Raw genomic sequence first — 21488 nt, 5'->3', positions numbered from 1 at the left:
CAATTGCATGCTGCTTAGGTACTTGGAAACTTTAGTGTAAGATGTAGCACCATGTGGTAGGAACACAACAACCCCGACACTTGGCCCCGGGACGACAATTTCTTAATGTTATGCTTAAGTAGACGGGTTATCGGTTGAGTGTATACCATGAGTGATGCGAGGCTGATATAATAATCAAGACCGGACTAAGATAAGATTTTCAAGACCTCGGACGCAATGCAACACTGGGTGAAGGACGGTTGATCGGCTCCCTGGAAAACCCAGTGGATGCCCGGGATGCTGGAGAGGCCATGTCATCCTGCGGAAAGCTTCACCCAGGCTCAAAGAGACGGACGGATATTTTCAACACCCAAGGCTTACCTGCACAACCACAAGTCATTATGGGCTCTGGCTTGGTTGGACAACACGACGACTCTGGACAGGCGGTGCTAGCAGATGTAGACGAACGGTAGGAATGGATGGGCACCGACAGGGATTCAGAGGGACCCGTTGAAAGACCATGTTTTGATCATCCGGTCTTCAAACACCCTGTAGTGCGAGGACATACACGGAGGCGATCAAATCTTGTGGGGAACGTGTGCAAAACTCTGCAGAGTACTCAAACCTAATCGATTAGCCGTGTCCACGGTCATGGAGAACTTGAGCCAAAGGAACTGAAGTTATCTGGATTTCTCAACACCATTATATATTTGATGAGGGTAATTATTGACAACTCGGGTACGAGAACTGGTTGGCGGAACCATCTCGTTAACAACCAACAATGTAGTACCATTTTGCTTTTAGCCCACTCTTATTGTAGGAGAAAATTTGCTTTACACCAAAACTTACAACACCACCTGCCATATATGCATATAGTATAGTTGATTACTTTTCACCCCTCTCGTATGTGACTTGCCGGCATATTCAATATGATGACCTACACGGCTGCAACGTCTTATGTTGCAGATATTTTTCTTCAACGAGTAAGAGTATGATTTAGGGTTACGGTCTACACTCAACTTGCCGTTGGTGTTTATTGGGACTCCACTCCCTTGACCGCTTCCGCTGAGATATTTAAGGTATATATCAATTTTACGCTATTTACATGTGATTGCACTTTTATATATAGATTGATGTACTGTGTGTGCCAGCATACTGATCCAGGGATGGCACAGAAACACAGAGGCTTGACTCGTCTTGAGTCGGGTCGCTACATGAACGAATTGCTAGTGAGTTGAGGACACTTGACTATCTTTATGGAGTTTTGCTTGAGAGGCGTGAATCTGAAAATTGTGTGGAAGAAAATTATGAAGTGATTCACGAGGGTTCCTTGGATGAAAAGCATGATTGCAATGGTTTCACTATAAATTCTATTAGTGATAATCATGCTGAAATTATGCAAAACCCTAAGCTTGGGGATGCTAGTTTTGCTTTGTACGCTACTTGTTGCAATAATCATGATTGGGGTGATGATCTTTCTTATGATCTTGAAAATTTGTTCAAACCTCATGATGAATATGATATTTGCAACAATACTGAAAGTGGGATTGGAGAAGTCATGACTTTATTTGATGATAATCCTACTATTTTTGAAGAGCGACAACTTTGCATGCATGTGGATCATGAAAAGAATATCCTATGGGATAGATATATTGTTGAATTTGAATATGATCCCACATGTAATTGCTATGAGAGAGGAAAATATTTTGGTAGAAACTTTCGTGTTACCAAATCACCTCTCGTGATGTTGAGATTGCTCTTGTCTCTTTCTTCTTCCTTGCATATGGCAGCTATTGTTTGTCTTGACAATTTGTTTTCCTATAAAATGCCTATGCACAGGAAGTATGTTAGACTCAGATGTGATTTTCACATGCTTTAGGATGCTCTCGTTGTGCTTCAGTTATTGTCTTTTGTGAGAGCATCATGGAAAGCCTAGCTAAGAGCGTTAAACAAAAGCGCTTGTTGGGAGGCAACCCAACGAATCTATCCTTTTTATTTCTGTTTTGTGTTTTCCACAATTTCATAATTCTGTTATGATTATGTTTTTGTGTTTCTTTTTGCGTTTGTGCTAAGGAAAACCATTATGATTAGTCTTGGGGATGATCGTTTGGTCATGCTGGAAAAGACAAAAACTTTCTGCTCACGAAAAGAATATTCATGTCTTTTCTGTAAGAGCTTTTCAGTTGATTCTTTTTGCTGATGATTTTTACGCAAATCCTTCAAACTGTCGTAATGTTTCAGAATTTTTGAAGTACCAGAGGTATACGAAATATACAGATTGCTACAGACTGGTCTCCTGTTAACAGATTTTGTTTTTGTTGTGTTGGTTGCTTATTTTGATGAAACTATGGATAGTATCGGGGGGTATTAGCCATGGAAGATTGAAAGTACAGTAACCCAACATCAGCACAAGTAGAATTTGAGTTTTCTACAGTACCTAAGGAAGTGGTGGTTTGCTTTCTTGTACTAATGTTATCACGAGTTTCTGTTTAAGTTTCGTGTTGTGAAGTTTTCAAGTTTTGGGTGAAGTTCTTATGGACAAAGAGATAAAGAGTGGCAAGAGCTCAAGCTTGGGTATGCCCAAGGCACCCCAAGAGATTCAAGGATGTTGTAAAAGCCTAAGCTTGGGGATGCCCCGGGAAGGCATCCCCTCTCTCGTCTTCAATCCATCGGTAACGTTACTTGGGGCTATATTTTTATTCACCACATGTTTTGTTTTTTTTCCTGGAGCGTCTTGTATCGTAGGAGTCTTTTATTTTTGTTGTGAAACAATCATCCTTGCTGCACACCTAGAGAGAGAGACATGCACACACCGTGATTTTCTCGAGCTTCACTTATATCTTTTGGTAGACAATTCAGCTCACATGTGCTTCACTTATATCTTTTTGAGCTAGATACTTTTGCTCTTTGTGCTTCACTTATATCTTTTAGAGCACAGCGGTGTGTGGCTTGGTAGTTGATCTATGCTTTGAAAGAAGTCACAAAAGGGGTAGTTATCCAAAGGGATGCGAAAACTTCCACCTTCATGTGCATTGAATAGTTAGAGAAGTTTGATTCATCTGAATTAGTTTTGAGTTGTGGTTATGGTAATATTGAAATCATGCTAGTAAGGTGTTGTGGATCTAGAAATACTTGTGTTGAAGTTAGTGATTCCCGTAGCATGCATGTATGGTGAACCGCTATGTGATGAAATCTGAGCATGATTAGTATATTGATTGTCATCCTTTGCGTGGCGGTCGGGATCGCGCGATGGTTTATACCTACCAACCCTTCCCCTAGGAGTATGCGTTGAATGCGTTGTTTCGATTACTAATAAAACTTTTGCAACAAGTATATGAGTTCTTCATGACTAATGTTGAGTCCATGGTTTATATGCACTTTCACCTTCCACCATCACTATCTTCTTAGTGCCATGCAACTTTCGCCGGTGCACAAAACCCACCATTAGCCTCCCTCAAAACAGCCACCGAACCTACATACTATGGCTTTTTCAAAGTCATTTTGAGATATATTGCCATGCAACTACCACCATGACATGTGCCACCACGTCTACATTGCCATTGCATGATCGTAAGATAGCTAGCATGATGTTTCCATTAATGTCCATGCCATGCTAGATCGTTGCCACGGTGCACTACCGAAGGCATTCCATATAGAGTTATCATTACTCTAAGTTTTGAGTTGAAAGTGTGATGATCATCATTAATGGAGCATTGTCCCATGTGAGGAAATAAAAGAGGCCAAGGAAGCCCACCCAAAAAAAGAGGCCAAAAGAGCCCACCAAAATAAAAAATGAGAGAAAAAGAGAGAAGGGACAATGCTACCACTTTTCCACACTTGTGCATATTAAGCACCATGATCTTCATGATTGAGAGTCTCTCGTTTTGTCACCACCATATAGCTAGTGGGAAATTTTCATTATATAACTTGGCTTGTATATTCCAATGATAGGCTTCCTCAAAATTGCCTTAGGTCTTCGTGAGCAAGAAAGTTGGATGCACACCCACTAGTTTTCTTTAAGAGCTTTCACATACTCTTAGCTCTAGTGCATCAATTGTATGGCAATCCCTACTCATTCACATTGATATCTATTGATGAGCATCTCCACAGCTCATTGATGTGCCTAGTTAATGTGACTATCTTCTCCTTTTTGTCTTGCAACCTCCACCACATTCCACACCATCTATAGTGCTATAACCATGGCTCACGCTCATGTATTACGTGAGAGTTGAAAAGGTTTGAGAAAGTAAAGGTGTGAAACAATTACTTGGCCAATACCGGGGTTGTGCATGATTTAAATTCATTGTGCAATGATGATAGAGCATAGCCAGACTATATGCTTTTGTAGGGATAACTTTCTTTTGGCCTTGTTATTTTGAAAGTTCATGATTACTTTGCTAGGTTGCTTGAATTATTATTGTTTCCGCGTCAATAGCAAACTATTGTTTTGAATCTAATGGATCTGAACATTCACGTCACATAAGAGGAATTACAAAGGACACCTATTCTAGGTAGCATGAAAGCATCAAAAATTCATTCTTATCACTTCCCTACTCGAGGACGAGCAGGAGTTAAGCTTGGGGATGCTTGATACGTCTCAAACGTATCTATAATTTTTTATGGTTTCGCGTTGTTATCTTGTCTTCTTTGGTTGTTTTATGTACCTTTTATATCTTTTTTGGGACTAACTTATTAATTCAGTGCCAAGTGCCAGTTCCTGTTTTTTTCGTGTTTTTGACTCTTTTCATATCTGATTTTGGAACGGAGTCCAAACGGAAGAAAAACCCCGAAATGATTTTTTCCCGAACGGAAGAAGACCAGGGGGCTTTTGGGCCAAGCCAGGTGGGCTCGAGGGAGCCCACAAGCCCCCATTCCGCCACCAGGGGAGGCGGCGGTGAGCAGACTTGTGGCCTCCCTGGCCGCCCCCTGACCTAGATCTATGGCCTATAAATTCCCATATATTCCGCAAAAAATCAGGGGAGCCTCGAAAATACTTTTCCGCCGCCACAAGCTTCCTATTCCGCGAGATATCATCTGGAGACCCTTCCCGGCACCCTGCCGGAGGGGACTTTGGAGTTGGAGGGCTTCTTCATCATCATCATCGCCCCTCCAATGACTCGTGAGTAGTTCACTTCAGACCTACGGGTCCGTAGTTAGTAGCTAGATGGCTTCTTCTCTCTCTTGGATCTTCAATACAAAGTTCTCCATGATCTTCATGGAGATCTATCCGATGTAATCTTCTTTGGTGGTGTGTTTGTCGAGATCCGATGAATTGTGGATTTGTGATCAGATTATCTATGATATATATTTGAGTCTTTCCTGATTTCTTATATGCATGATTTGATATCCTTGTAAGTCTCTTCAAGTCTTGGGTTTTGTTTGGCTGACTAGATCTATGATTTTTGCAATGGGAGAAGTGCTTGGTTTTGGGTTCTCGCATGTGGTGTCCTTTCCCAGTGACAGTAGGGGCAGCAAGGCACACATCAAGTAGTTGCCATCAAGGGGTAAAAAGATGGGGGTTTTATCATTGGTTTGAGATTATCCCTCTACATCATGTCATCTTGCTTAAGGCGTTACTCTGTTCTTATGGACTTAATACACTAGATGCATGCTGGATAGCGGTCAACGTGTGGAGTAACAGTAGTAGATGCAGACAGTATCGGTCTAGTTGTTTTGAACGTGATGCCTATAGAAATAATCATTGCATAGATATCGTCACGACTTTGCGCGGTTCTATCAATTGCTCGACAGTAATTTGTTCAGCCACCGTCTACTTGCTTTCATGAGAGAAGCCACTAGTAAACACTACGGCCCCTGGGTCTATTCACATCCATCGTTTAAATCTCCGCTTTTACTTTGCTTCGTTACTTTGTTGCTTTTAGTCCTCACTTGGCAAACAATCTATAAGGGATTGACAACCCCTTCATAGCGTTGGGAGCAAGCTTTTGTGTTTGTGCAGGATCTTGAGATACTCCTCCACTGGATTGATACCTTGGTTCTCAAACCGAGGGAAATACTTACCACCGCTATGCTACATCACCCTTTCCGCTTCGAGGAAACACCAACTCAAGGCTCCAAGGCCATGGGGGAAATCCTTTGCATACTTGCCCAGGAAGTCCCTTAAGGCGTAGCCGCAGCAGAAAGATCAAGCCAAGTATTCTCCCGTCGACGTGCCTATTTCTGGCGCCGTTGGAAGGTCTTTTGTTGCAGTAGCACTATTATCAAAGATCTTTTGTCTGATGATGTTGAGGGACATAATATTCACTTCTGTGACGATGCTGCTAGAATTGCTAAACCTCACGCTAGAGACAAACATAGGCTTGTTGTTGGCACGCCTATTGTTTCTGTTAAGATAGGAGATCATTGCTATCATGGTTTATGTGACGTGGGTGCTAGTGTTAGTGCAATACCTCAATCCTTATATGATGAAATCAAAGACGAGATTGCACCTATTGATGTCACTATTCAGCTTGCCAATAGAGATATTATCTGCCCTATGGGAATTGTTAGGGATGTTGAAGTCTTGTGTGGTAAAACGAAGTATCCTGCTGATTTCCTCGTTCTTGCTACCACCCAAGATAGCTTTTGTCCCATCATATTTGGCAGACCTTTTCTCAATACTGTCAATGCTCATATTGATTGTGAGAAGCAAACCGTCACTTTTGGCTTTGAAGGTGTGTCACATGAGTTCAATTTCTCCAAGTTTGGTAGACAACCTAATGAAAAAGAGTTGCCTAGTAAGGATTAAACTATTGCCTTAGCTTCTATTGTCGTGCCTCCTACTGATCCCTTAGAGCAATACTTGCTTGAGCATGAAAATGATATGCATATGGATGAAAGGAATGAGATAGATAGAGCTGTCTTAGAACAATATCCTATCCTTAAGAACAACTGGCATGTTGAACTGCTTGGGGATCCACCCCCACCAAAGGGTGATCATGTGTTTGAGCTTAAACAGTTGCCTGATACTCTTAAGTATGCTTATCTTGATGAAAAAGAGATATATCCTGTTATTATTAGTGCTAGCCTCTAACAGCATGAAGAAAAGAAGTTACTAAAAACTCTTAGGAAGCACCGTGCTGCTATTGGATATACTCTTGATGATCTTAAGGGCATTAGTCCCACTCTATGCCAGCACAAAATCAAAACTGATCCTGATCATCAAAGGAGATTAAATCCTAAGATGAAAGAAGTAGTGAGAAAACAAATACTAAAGCTTCTAGAAGCAGGTATTATCTATCATGTTGCTCATAGCGATTGGGTGAGTCCGATGCATTGCGTTCCTAAGAAGGGAAGCATTACCGTTGTCCCTAATGATAAGGATGAATTGATTCCGCAGAGGATTATTACTTGCTATAGGATGGCGATCGATTTTAGGAAATCGAATAAAGCCCCTAGGAAAGATCATTACCCTTTGGCTTTTATCGACCAAATGCTAGAAACACTGTCTAAACACACACACTTCTGCTTTCTAGACGGTTATTCTGGTTTCTCCCAAATACCAATTGCACAATCTGATCAGGAGAAAACCACTTTCACCTGCCCTTTCGGTACCTTTGCTTATAGACGTATGCCTTTTGGCTTATGTAATGCACCTGCCACCTTTCAAAGATGTATGATGGCTATATTCTCTGACTTTTGTGAAAAGATTGTTGAGGTTTTCATGGATGACTTTTCCGTTTATGGGTCTTCTTTTGATGATTGCCTCAGCAACCTTGATCGAATCTTGTAGAGATGTAAAGACACCAATCTTGTCTTGAATTGGGAGAAGTGCCACTTTATGGTTAATGAAGGCATCGTCTTAGGACATAAAATTTCTGAAAGAGGTATTGAAGTCGATAAGGCTAAGGTTGATGCAACCAAGAAAATGCTATACCCCACCGATATCAAAGGTATAAGAAGTTTCCTTGGTCATGCTGGTTTCTATAGAAGGTTTATTAAAGACTTCTCTAAGATTTCTAGGCCTCTTACCAACCTATTGCAAAAGGATATCCCTTTTGTTTTTGACGATGATTGTGAGGAAGCCTTCGAAATACTTAATAGGGCTTTGATAACTGCACCCATTGTTCAGCCACCTGATTGGAACTTACCTTTTGAAATCATGTGTGATGCTAGTGATTATGCTGTTGGTGCTGTCCTAGGGAAAAGAGTTGATAAGAAGTTGAATATTATTAACTACGCTAGTAAAACTCTAGACAGTGCCCAAAGAAACTATGCTACTATGGGAAAGGAATTTTTAGCTGTCGTGTTTGCATGTGAAAAGTTCAGGTCTTACATAGTTGATTCCAAAGTCACTATTCACACTGATCATGGTGCTATTAAGTACCTCATGGAGAAGAAGGACGCTAAACCTAGACTTATCAGATGGGTTCTCTTGCTACAAGAATTTGATTTGCACGTTGTCGACGGGAAGGGTGCTGATAACCCCGTAGCAGATAACTTGTCTAGGTTAGAGAACGTTCTTGATGACCCACAACCTATTGATGATAGCTTTCTCAGTGAGCAACTGAATGTCATCAATGCTTCACGTAGTGCACCGTGGTATGCGGATTATGCAAACTATATCGTTGCCAAATATATACCACCTAGTTTCACATATGAGCAAAAGAAGAAATTATTCTTTGACTTGAGACATTACTTTTGGGATGATCCTCACCTTTATAAGGAAGGAGTAGATGGTGTTATTACACATTGTGTGCCTGAACATGAACACGGACAGATCTTACAGAAGTGTCACTCCGAGGCCTACGGAGGACACCATGCGGGAGATAGAACTGCACACAAGGTATTGCAATCAGGTTTCTATTGGCCCACTCTCTTTAAGGATTCCCATAAGTTTGTCGTGTCTTGTGACGAATGTCAAAGAATAGGTAATATTAGCAAACGTCGGGAAATGCCTATGAACTATTCACTTGTCATTGAACCATTTGATGTCTGGGGCTTTGATTATATGGGACCTTTTCCAAAATCCAACGGGTATACTCATATCCTAGTTGTTGTTGATTATGTCACTAAGTGGGTAGAAGCTATCCCCACTAGTAGTGCTGATCACAACACCTCTATCAGGATGCTTAAGGAAGTTATCTTCCCTAGATTTGGAGTCCCTAGATATCTAATGACCGATGGTCGTTCGCATTTCATTCATGGTGATTTCCGTAAAACGCTTGCTAAGTAAGATGTCAACCATAGAATTGTGTCTCCCTATCACCCTCAGTCCAGTGGTCAAGTAGAGCTAAGCAATAGAGAGATTAAACTGATTCTGCAAAAGACTGTCAACAGGTCTAGAAAGAATTGGTCTAAGAAGCTCGGTGATGCACTTTGGGCTTATAGAACTGCCTATAAGAATCCCATAGGCATGTCTCCATACAAAATGGTGTACGATAAAGCATGTCACTTACCTCTTGAGCTAGAGCATAAAGCTTATTGGGCAATCAAAGAGCTAAACTTTGATTTCAAACTTGCCGGTGAGAAGAGGTTATTTGACATTAGCTCGCTTGATGAATGGAGAACTCGGGCATATGAAAATGCCAAGTTGTTCAAAGAAAAGGTTAAGAGGTGGCATGACAAGAGGATACAAAAGCGTGAGTTCAATGTAGGTGATTATGTCTTGCTATACAATTCTCGTTTAAGATTTTTTTGCAGGCAAGCTTCTCTCTAATTGGGAAGGTCCCTATATTGTTGAGGAAGTATATCGTTCTGGTGCTATCAAAATCAACAACACGGAAGATAATTGTCCGGGAGTGGTAAACGGGCAGAGAATCAAGCATTATATCTCACGTACTCCCATAAATGTTGAGAGCAACATTATCAATACCATAACTCCGGAGGAGTACATAAGGGATATTTATCAGCCTGTTTCAGACTCCGAAAACGAGGAGGTATGTGATTCGGTAAGTAAACCGACTCCAAAACTTTTCCCTTAGCAATTTTCCTCCGTTTTGGAATATTTGAAAATATAGAAAAATTTAAAGCAGTCCGGAAAGTGCCCGAGGAAACGACAAGCCTCCTAGCCCCGGCCTACCCCCCTGGCCGAGGCTGGAGGGCTTGTGGCCACCTCATGCGCCTCCCGGATGCCGTTTTCGTGCGGAGTACTCCTTCTGGTCTGGAAAAAATCAATATATATTCTCCCAAAAGCTCTGACCCCCGTATCACGCAGATTCCCTCTGTTTTTGTTTCGAGCTTGTTTCTGCTGCAGATCTAGATCGCTATGACGTCCCCAAAAGCTCCGACGGACAAGATCTTCGAGAAGGTCATCAATCCTTATCTAGCAGGAGTGCTGCAACACCCTCAATATATTGAGATGCATGAAGGTATGTTGCACATCAGTGATATTGAGGGGGCCAAGAAGACCGGAAGCATGGAGATGAGGCTCGAAGCAATGGAGCAACAAGTCTTCAAGTGCCAAGGGATGGTGGAGCATGGACTCAACACCAACCACATGATGATCACGGAGTTCACCAACAAGCACAGGATTGATGCCAATGACATTGGGAAGCACCTCTCCAGGCTCTATGACAGGATTGATCAACTCCAGGCCCAGATCTATGACCTGCAGAACCAAAACTGTGAGTATGAGTATAGATTTAAATCAATACAGTTGGCTGCAGATTTGAGGATTCCGGAGACTTGTTCATCTTTCCATGATGGAGCACCCATGCCTTGGAAGACGGAGGATCAAGCCCATGTTGCAACTACTCCACCACCATCACCTCCAAAGGAAGACAACTGAGTGATATGTCTCAAACGTATCTATAATTTTTGATGGTTTCACGCTGTTACCTTGTCAACTTTGGATGTTTTGTTTAACTTTTATATCTTTTTGGGGACTAACTTATTAACTCAGTGCCAAGCGCCACTTCCTGTTTTTTCTGTGTTTTTCACTCTTTTCAGATCTGATTTTGGAACGGAGTCCACACGGAATAAAATCCCCAAAAAAAATTCCAGAACGAAAGAAGATCGAGAGGCTTGAGGGCCAAGCAAGTGGGCCCATAGGGGGCCCACAAGCCCTGTTGCCGCGGCCAGGGGGAGGTCGCGGCAACCAAGCTTGTGGCCCCCCTAGCGCTCCCCTGCCCTAGGTCTTTGGCCTATAAATTCCCTAAAAATCAAGAAAAAATCAGGGCATCCACGAAAACACTTTTCCGCCGCCGCAAGCTTCCGTTTCCGTGAGATCTCATCTGGAGACCCTTCCCGGTGCCCTGCCGGAGGGGACTTTGGAGTTGGAGGGCTTCTTCATCAACATCATCGCCCCTCCAATGACTCGTGAGTAGTTCACTTTAGACCTACGGGTCCGTAGTTAGTAGCTAGATGGCTTCTTCTCTCTCTTGGATCTTCAATACAAAGTTCTCCATGATCTTCATGGAGATCTATCCGTTGTAATCCTCTTTGGCGGTGTGTTTGTCGAGATCAGATGAATTGTGGATTTGTGATCAGATTATCTATGATATATATTTGAGTCTTTGCTGATTTCTTATATGCATGATTTGATATCGTTGTAAGTCTCTCCGAGTCTTGGGTTTTGTTTGGCCAACTAGATCTATGATTCTTGCAATGGGAGAAGTGCTTGGTTTTGGGTTCATACCATGCGGTGACCTTTCCCAGTGACAGAAGGGGCAGCAAGGCACGCATCGTCTTGTTTCCATCAAGGTTAACAAGATGGTCTTTTATCGTAGATATGAGATTGTCCATCTACATCATGTCATCTTGCTTAAGGCGTTACTCTGTTCTTTTGAACTTAATACACTAGATGCATGCTAGATAGCGGTCGACGTGTGGAGTAATAGTAGTAGATGCAGAAAGTATCGATCTACTTGTTTTGGACGTGATGCCTATAGATATAATCATTGCCGTAGATAACGTCACGACTTTGCGCGGTTCTATCAATTGCTCGACAGTAATTCGTTCACCCACCGTCTACTTGCTTTCATGAGAGAAGCCACTAGTGAACACTACGGCCCCCGGGTCTATTCACAACTATTGTTTCCACTTTCGCTTTTACTTTGCTTTGTTACTTTGTTGCTTTCAGTTCTCACTTGGCAAACAATCTATACGGGATTGACAACCCCTTCATAGCGTTGGGTGTAAGCTCTTTGTGTTTGTGCAGGTACTTGTGATAATCCTTCACTGGATCGATACCTTGGTTCTCAAAACTGAGGGAAATACTTACCGCCACTGTGCTACATCACCCTTTCCGCTTCGAGGGAACACCAACGCATGGCTCCAAGGCCACGGGGGAATCCTTTGCATAATTGCTAAGGAAGTCCCTAAAGGCGTAGCCGTAGCAGAAGGATTTCTGGTGCCGTTGCTGAGGAGTATCAAGACAAGAATAGTCTCCCGTCAGCACGCTTGTTTCTGGCGCTGTTGGAAGGTCTTTTGTTGCAGTAGCAGAAGTATTTCGGGCACCGTTGCCGGGGAAGGAGAGATCTATCCAAGTAGGTCTCACAAACTCATCTCTTGCATTTACCTTTTTGCGAGTTGCCTCTCGTTTTCCTCTCCCCCACTTCACATTTGCCGTTTTCATTTGCCTTTCTCCTTTGCCGTTTTCTTTTGCCTTTTGCCTTTTTGCCCTTTTTCTTTGCCGGTTTTCTTGCTTGCTTGTATGCTTGTTTGTTTGTTGAAGTCATCATGGCTGAAAACACCAAACTTTGCGACTTCTCGAGTACCAATAATAATGATTTTATTAGTACTCCGATTGATCCCGCCACTAGTGCGGAATCGTATGAAATCAACGCAGCTTTGCTGAATCTTGTTATGAAAGAGCAATTCTCTGGCTTTCCTAGTGAAGATGTCGCATCCCATCTCAATACCTTCATTGAGCTTTGCGATATGCAAAAGAAAAGAGATGTGGATAATGACGTGATTAAGTTGAAACTTTTTCCTTTCTCGTTGCGAGATCACGCAAAAACTTGGTTTTCTTCTTTGCCTAAAAATAGTATCGATTCTTGGGATAAGTGCAAAGATGCTTACATATCCAAGTATTTTCCACCGGCTAAGATTATCTCCTTACGTAATGATATCATGAATTTCAAGCAACTTGATCATGAACACGTTGCACAATCTTGGGAGAGGATGAAGTTAATGATTAGAAATTGTCCTCATGGCTTGAGTTTGTGGATGATTATACAAATCTTTTACGCTGGTTTGAATTTCGCTTCTCGCAATATCTTGGACTCCGCCTCAGGTAGAACGTTCATGGAAATCACGTTAGAAGACGCTACAAAACTCCTAGACAATGTCATGACCAACTACTCTCAATGGCATACTGAAAGGTCACCTGCTAGCAAAAAGGTACACGCTATAGAAGAAATTAACTCGCTTAGTGCTAAGATGGACGAGTTGATGAATTTGGTTGCTAGTAGAAATGCTCCTTTAGATCCTAATTACATGCCACTATCTTCCTTGATTGAGAGTAGCAACGCTAGTTTGGACGTTAATTTTTTTGGTAGGAACAATTTTGGCAACAACAATGCTTTTAGAGGAAACTATGTTCCTAGGCCTTTTCCTAGTAACTCCTCTAACAATTATGGCAATTCCTACAACAACACTTATGGAAATCACAACAAATTACCCTCTGATTTAGAGAGTAATATCAAAGAGTTCATCAACTCTCAAAAGATTTTCAATGCGTCCATAGAGGAAAAACTACTCAAAATTGACGATTTGGCTAAGAGCGTTGATAGGATGTCTTGTGATATTGATGCTTTTAAAGTTAGATGTGCTCCTCCAAAGGTCAACTTGGATGAAACTTTGAAAGCTATGCATGTCTCCATGAATGAGAGCAAAGAAAGAACCGCCCAAATTCGCGCTAGGCATGAATGGTTTAAAAGGGTGCGTTCTAGTGATGCAAATCACGAAGATCTTAAAATGCTTGGTGTGACTCCTCTTGAATCTTTGTTTTCACGTGTCAAACCTATTGATGAAGGGGCTTCATATGAATCCACTTTGGTTGAAAAATGCCCCAATGATTCGGAGTCCACCTATCTTGATGATAAAGGTGTGGAGAGTGGAGTAGAAGAAATCAAAATTTTGGGTAGTAATGAAACTCCCACTTTGAATTTCAAGGAATTCAATTATGATAGTTGCTCCTTGTTTGAATGCATTTCTTTGATGCAATCCGTTGCAAACTCTCCACATGCTTATAGCAAAAGCAAAGCCTTTACCGCGCATATCGTAGATGCTATGATGAAATCTCTTGAAGAGAAGCTCGAACTAGAAGTCTCTATACCTAGAAAACTTCATTATGAGTGGGAACCTACTAGCAAAATCAAGATCAAAAACTATGAGTGCAATGCTTTGTGTGATTTGGGTGCTAGTGTTTCCGAGATTCCAAAGTCTTTATGTGATATTCTTGGTTTTCATGAGATTGAAGAGTGTTCTCTTAATTTTCATCTTGCGGATTCTACTGTCAAGAAACCCATGGGAAGGATCGATGATGTTCTTATTGTTGCAAATAAGAACTATGTACCCGTGGATTTCATTGTACTTGACATAGATTGCGATCCTTCATGTCCCATTATTCTTCGTAGACCTTTCCTAAGGACTATTGGTGCTATCATCGATATGAAGGAAGGGAATATTAGATTTCAATTTCCTCTAAAGAAGGGCATGGAGCACTTTCCTAGAAATAAAATAAGATTTCCTTATGAATCTATGATGAGGGCTACTTATGGTTTGAGCACCAAAGATGACTATACGTGATTCCATCACCTTTTGCCAAGGTAAGGGCGTTAAACAATAGCGCTTGTTGGGAGGCAACCCAACGAATCTATCCTTTTTCTTTCTGTTTTGTGTTTTCCACACTTTCATAATTCTGTTATGATTGTGTTTTTTGTGTTTCTTTTTGCGTTTGTGCCAAGCAAAGCCGTTATGATTAGTCTTGGGGATGATCGTTTGGTCATGCTGGAAAAGACAGAAACTTTCTGCTCACGAAAAGAATTTTCATTTTTGTTATGTAAGAGCTGTTGAGTTGATTCTTTTTTCTGCTGATTCCTACGCCAATTCTTCAGACTGTCGTAAGTTTTCAGAATTTTTGCAGGACCAGAAATATACAAAGTATACAGATTGCTACACACTGGTCTGCTGTTAACATATTATGTTTTTGTTGTGTTGGTTGCTTATTTTGATGAAACTATGGATAGTATCGGGGGGTATTAGCCATGGAAGATTTAAAATACAGTAACCCAACATTAACATAAGTAGAATTTAAGTTTGCTACAGTACCTAAGGAAGTGGTGCTTTGCTTTCTTATACTAATGTTATCACGAGTTTCTGTTTAAGTTTCGTGTTGTGAAGTTTTAAAGTTTTGGGTGAAGTTCTTATGGACAAAAAGATAAAGAGCGGCAAGAGCTCAAGCTTGGGGATGCCCAAAGCACCCCAAGATGATTCAAGGAGGTCGTAAAAGCCTAAGCTTGGGGATGCCCCGGGAAGGCATCCCCTCTTTCGTCTTCAATCCATCGGTAATGTTACTTGGGGCTATATTTTTATTCACCACATGTTATGTGTTTTGCTTGGAGCGTCTTGTATCATAGGAGTCTTTTTTGTGCGTCACAATCATCCTTGCTGCACACCTAGAGAGAGATACATGCACTCACCGTGATTTTGTCGAGCTTCACTTATATCCTTTGGTTAGACAATTCAGCTCACATGTGCTTCACTTATATCTTTTCAGCTAGTTGATTTTGCTCTGTGTGCTTCACTTATATCTTTTAGATCACGGTGGTGCGTGGCTTGGTAGTTGATCTATGCTATCAAAGTAGTCTCGAAAGGGGTAGTTATCCAAAGGGATATGAAAACTTCCACCTTCATGTGCATTGAATAGTTAGAGAAGTTTGATTCATCTCAACTAGTTTTGAGTTGTGGTTATGGTAATATTGAAGTTATGTTAGTAAGGTGTTGTGGATATAGAAATACTTATGTTGAAGTTAGTGATTCCCGTAGCATGCACGTATGGTGAACCGCTATGTGATGAAGTATGAGCTTGATTAGTCTTTTGATTGTCATCCTTTGTGTGGCGGTCGGGAACGCGCGATGGTTTATACCTACCAACCCTTCCCCTAGGAGTATTACTAATAAAACTTTTGCAACAAGTATATGAGTTCTTCATAAATAATGTTGAGTCCATGTTTTAGATGCACTTTCACCTTCCACCATCACTATCTTCTTAGTGTCGTGCAACTTTTGCCGGTGCACAAAACCCACCATTAGCCTCCCTCAAAACAGCCACCATACCTACCTACTATGGCTATTTCAAAGTCATTCCGAGATATATTGCCATGCAACTACCACCATGACATGTGCCACCACGTCTACATTGCCATTGCATGATCGTAAGATAGCTAGCATGATGTTTCCATTAATGTCTATGCCATGCTAGATCATTGTCACGGTACACTACCGAAGGCATTCCATATAGAGTCATCATTGCTCTAAGTTTTGAGTTGTAAGTGTGATGATCATCATTGATGGAGCATTGTCCCATGTGAGAAAATAAAAGAGGCCAAAGATGCCCACCAAAATATTTAAAAAAAATAGAAAAAAAGAGGCCAAAGAGCCCATCCAAAAAAAATGAGAGAAAAAGAGAGAAGGGACAATGCTACCACCTTTCCACACTTGTGCATATTAAGCACCATGATCTTCATGATTGAGAGTCTCTCGTTTTGTCACCACCATATAGCTAGTGGGAAATTTTCATTATATAACTTGGCTTGTATATTCCAATGATAGTCTTCCTCAAAATTGCCTTAGGTCTTCGTGAGCAAGCAAGTTGGATGCACACCCACTAGTTTTCTTTAAGAGCTTTCACATACTCTTAGATCTAGTGCATCATTTGTATGGCAATCCCTACTCATTCACATTGATATCTATTGATGAGCATCTCCACCGCTCATTGATATGCCTAGTTAATGTGACCATCTTCTCCTTGTTTGTCTTGCAACCTCCACCACACTCCACACCACTTATAGTGCTAAAACCATGGCTCACACTCATGTATTGCGTGAGAGTTGAAAAAGTTTGAGAAAGTAAAGGTCTGAAAACAATTACTTGGCCAATACCGGGGTTGTGCATGATTTAAATTCGTTGTGCAATGATGATAGAGCATAGCCAGACTATATGATTTTGTAGGGATAACTTTCTTTTGGCCTTGTTATTTTGAAAGTTGATGATTACCTAGCTAGTTTGCTTGAAGTATTATTGTCTCCACGTCAATAGAAAACTATTGTTTTGAATCTAATGGATCTGAACATTCACGTCACATAAGAGGAGTTACAAAGGACATCTATGCTAGGTAGCATGAAAGTATCAAAAATTCATTCTTTATCACTTCCCTACTCGAGGACGAGCAGGAGTTAAGCTTGGGGATGCTTGATACGTCTCAAATGTATCTTTAATTTTTGATGGTTTCACGCTGTTACCTTGTCAACTTTCGATGTTTTGTTTACCTTTTATATCTTTTTTGGGACTAACTTATTAATTCCGTGCCAAGCGCCAGTTCCTGTTTTTTCTGTGTTTTTTACTCTTTTCAAATCTGATTTTGGAAAGGAGTCCAAACGGAATAAAATCCCCGAAATATTTTTTTCCAGAATGGAAGAAGATCGGGAGGCTTGAGGGCCAAGCAAGTGGGCCCACAGGGGGGCCCACAAGCCTTGTTGCCGCGGCCAGGGGGGAGACCGCGGCAACCAAGCTTGTGGCCCCCCTAGCGCTCCCCTGCCCTAGGTCTTTGGCCTATAAATTCCCTAAAAATCCAGAAAAAATCAGGGCATCCACGAAAAAACTTTTTCGCCGCCGCAAGCTTCCGTTTCCGCGAGATCTCATCTTGAGACCCTTCCTGGTGCCCTGCCGGAGGGGACTTTGGAGTTGGAGGGCTTCTTCATCAACATCATTGCCCCTCCAATGACTCGTGAGTAGTTCACTTCAGACCTACGGGTCCATAGTTAGTAGCTAGATGGCTTCTTCTCTCTCTTGGATCTTCAATGCAAAGTTCTCCATGATCTTCATGGAGATCTATCTGATGTAATCCTCTTTGGCGGTGTGTGTGTGTCGAGATCAGATGAATTGTGGATTTGTGATCAGATTATCTATGATATATATTTGAGTCTTTGTTGATTTCTTATATGCATGATTTGATATCCTTGTAAGTCTCTCCGAGTCTTGGGTTTTGTTTGGCCAACTAGATCTATGATTCTTGCAATGGGAGAAGTGCTTGGTTTTGGGTTCATACCATGTGGTGACCTTTCCCGGTGACAGAAGGGGCAGCAAGGTACGCATCGTGTTGTTGCCATCAAGGGTAACAAGATGGGCTTTTATCGTAGATATGAGATTGTCCATCTACATCATGTCATCTTGCTTAAGGCGTTACTCTGTTCTTTTGAACTTAATACACTAGATGCATGTTGGATAGTGGTCGACGTGTGGAGTAATAGTAGTAGATGCAGAAAGTATCGGTCTACTTGTTTTGGACGTGATGCCTATAGATATAATCATTGCCGTAGATAACGTCACGACTTTGCACGGTTTTATCAATTGCTCGACAGTAATTCGTTCACCCACCGTCTACTTGCTTTCATGAGAGAAGCCACTAGTGAACACTACGTCCCCCGGGTCTATTCACTACTATCGTTTCCACTTTCGCTTTTATTTTGCTTTGTTACTTTGTTGCTTTCATTTCTCACTTGGCAAACAATCTATAAGGGATTGACAACCCCTTCACGGCGTTAGGTGCAAGCTCTTTGTGTTTGTGCAGGTACTTGTGATAATCCTTCACTGGATCGATACCTTGGTTCTCAAAACTGAGGGAAATACTTACCGTTGCTGTGCTACATCACCCTTTTCGCTTCGAGGGAACACCAACGCAAGGCTCCAAGGCCGCGGGGAATCCTTTGCATATTTGCCAAGGAAGTCCCTAAAGGTGTAGCCGTAGCAGAAGGATTCCTGGTGCTGTTGCTGAGGAGTATCAAGACAAGAATAGTCTCCCGTCAGCACGCTTGTTTCTGGCGCCGTTGGAAGGTCTTTTGTTGTAGTAGCACTGAGCATGGGTATGGGCAATCCCCTTGGCTTGTGCCAAGCTTGGGGGAGTTGCCCCGGTATCGTATCACCATCATATCTTTTGTTTTTACCTTTGTTTTAGTTTGTTCCTTTTCAGTTTTCTCTTTCTCTAGTAGAATTCAAGTCTTAGTGTTTTAGTCTTGATTTTTGCTTTCTGTCACCTCTGATGTATTCGGGCTCGTGAGCCATATAATAATGAGTATCTTAGTTGAAGGGATTTGCCTCTTGCCATGATCAAAAGAGTGAGAAAAGAACAAAAGCATGAAAGATCATGTAATGGTCTTATGGGAAGTGATGGCTTCACATATAAAAAGTATGATGATTGAAACTTGTTGTGGGTAGACAAACGTAGACCTTGGTCATTGTTGCAACTAATAGGAAGTGATAAACAAGGATAGGTTCACATATAAATATATCATCCTTGACACCATCTATGATTGTGAACACTCACTAAACTATTACATGCCTAGAAGTAGATGTTGGACAATGAAGACAACATAATGAATTGTGTTTGCTTGGTTCCGAACAATGTTATATGATTAGAGATCCCTTAGCATGTGACGATTGCTTCCACCTCATATTAGCCAAACTCCCGCACCAAGTAGAGATACTACTTGTGCACCCATAAACCTTCAACCTAGTTTTGCCATGAGAGTCCACCATACCTACCTATGGATAGAATAAGATCCCTCAAGTAAGTTGTCATCGGTGCAAGCTATAAAATTGCTCCCTAATATGTATGATCTATTAGTGCGTGGAAAATAAGCTTTGTACAAACCTGTGATGAGGAAGACATAAAAGCGACAAACTGCATAATGAAGTTCTTTATCACAGGAGGCAATATAAAGTAACATTCCTTCGCACTAAGAGGACATGCATCCAAACCTCAAAAGCGCATGACAACCTCTGCTTCCCTCTGCGAAGGGCTTATCTTGTACCTTTACTTTTTTCCCTTGAAAGAGTCATGGTTGTCTTCACAAATTCCTTGTTTCGCCTTTATCTTGGCTAACGTCACATGCTAGGGAAAGGTCTATATTTATATGTCAACTTGGAGGTAAGTATTCATGAATTATTATTGTTGACATTACTCTTGAGGTAAGCAGTTGGGAGGCAAAACTATAAGTCCCTATCTTTCTCTGTGTCCAGCTGAAACTTTGATCTCATGAGTACCACGTGAGTAGTAGCAATTGTAAAAGAATGAAAAGATGATTGAGTATGTGGATTTGCTTTACAAGCTCTTATTTGACTCTTTCTGATGTTGTGATAAATTGCAATTGCTTCCATGACTAAAGGCTATCGGTTGTTACTTCTCGGTAAGGTTCTTGATTCATGCTTTACTTTGTGTAGAATTTATCACTTTAGCATGAGAGATTATATGTTGGTATTGATGTTCTAATCTTGGTCATGCTGCCTGCATGTTCGTATCTTGTTTTGTCGAAACCTCTCTCCCTAAACATGTGGTCATGTTTATTGAGCTAGGCTTTCGCTTGAGGACAAGCGAGGTCTAAGCTTGGGGGAGTTGATATGTCCATTTTGCATCATGCTTTCATGTTGATATTTATTGCTTTTTGGGCTGTTATTTCACTTCACGGTACAATACTTATGCCTTTTCTCTCTTATTTTGCAAGGTTTACACGAAGAGGGAGAATACCGGCAGCTGGAATTCTGGCCTAAAAAAGGAGCAAGTTTGAGATGCCTATTCTGCGCAACTCCAAAAGCCGTGAAAATCAACGTGGAATTTTTTGGGAATATATAAAAAATACTGGGCGAAAGAAGTACCAGAAGGGCGCCACCTGGAGGCAACAAGCCTGCTAGGACCGGCCTACCCCCCTGGCCGGGGCTGGAGGGCTTGTGGGCCCCCTGTTGCCCCTCCGGCACTCATCTTTGGCTATATGAAGGGTTTCTTCCGGAAAAAAAAGCAGAGGGGAGCTTTTTTGTGGATTCGCCGCCGCCACGAGGCGAAACTTGAGCAGAACCAATCTAGAGCTCCGGCAGGACGATCCTACCGGGGAAACTTCCCTCCCGGAGGGAGAAATCGTAACCATCGTCATCACCAACACTCCTCTCATCGGAGGGGACTCGTCACCATCAACATCTTCATCAGCACCATCTCATCTCCAAACCCTAGTTCATCACTTGTAACCAATCTCCGTCTCACGACTCTGATTGGTACTTGTAAGGTTGCTAGTAGTGTTAATTACTCCTTGTAGTTGATGCTAGTTGGATTATTTGGTGGAAGAGTTTATGTTCAGATCCTTGATGCTACTCATTACCTCTCTGGTCATGAATATGATTATGCTTTGTGAGTAGTTACTTTTGTTCCTGAGGAGATGGGATAAGTCATGCTAATAGTAGTCATGTGAATTTGGTATTCGTTCGATATTTTGATGTGTTGTATGTTGTTTTTCCTCTAGTGGTGTTATGTGAACGTCGACTACATAACACTTCACCATTATTTGGCCCTATAGGAA

Source organism: Hordeum vulgare, chromosome 1H (genome assembly GCF_904849725.1).
Source record: "Hordeum vulgare subsp. vulgare chromosome 1H, MorexV3_pseudomolecules_assembly, whole genome shotgun sequence".
Lineage (NCBI taxonomy): Eukaryota > Viridiplantae > Streptophyta > Magnoliopsida > Poales > Poaceae > Hordeum > Hordeum vulgare.
The sequence above is the reverse complement of the archived record's forward strand: the minus strand, read 5'-3'. Positions refer to the sequence as shown.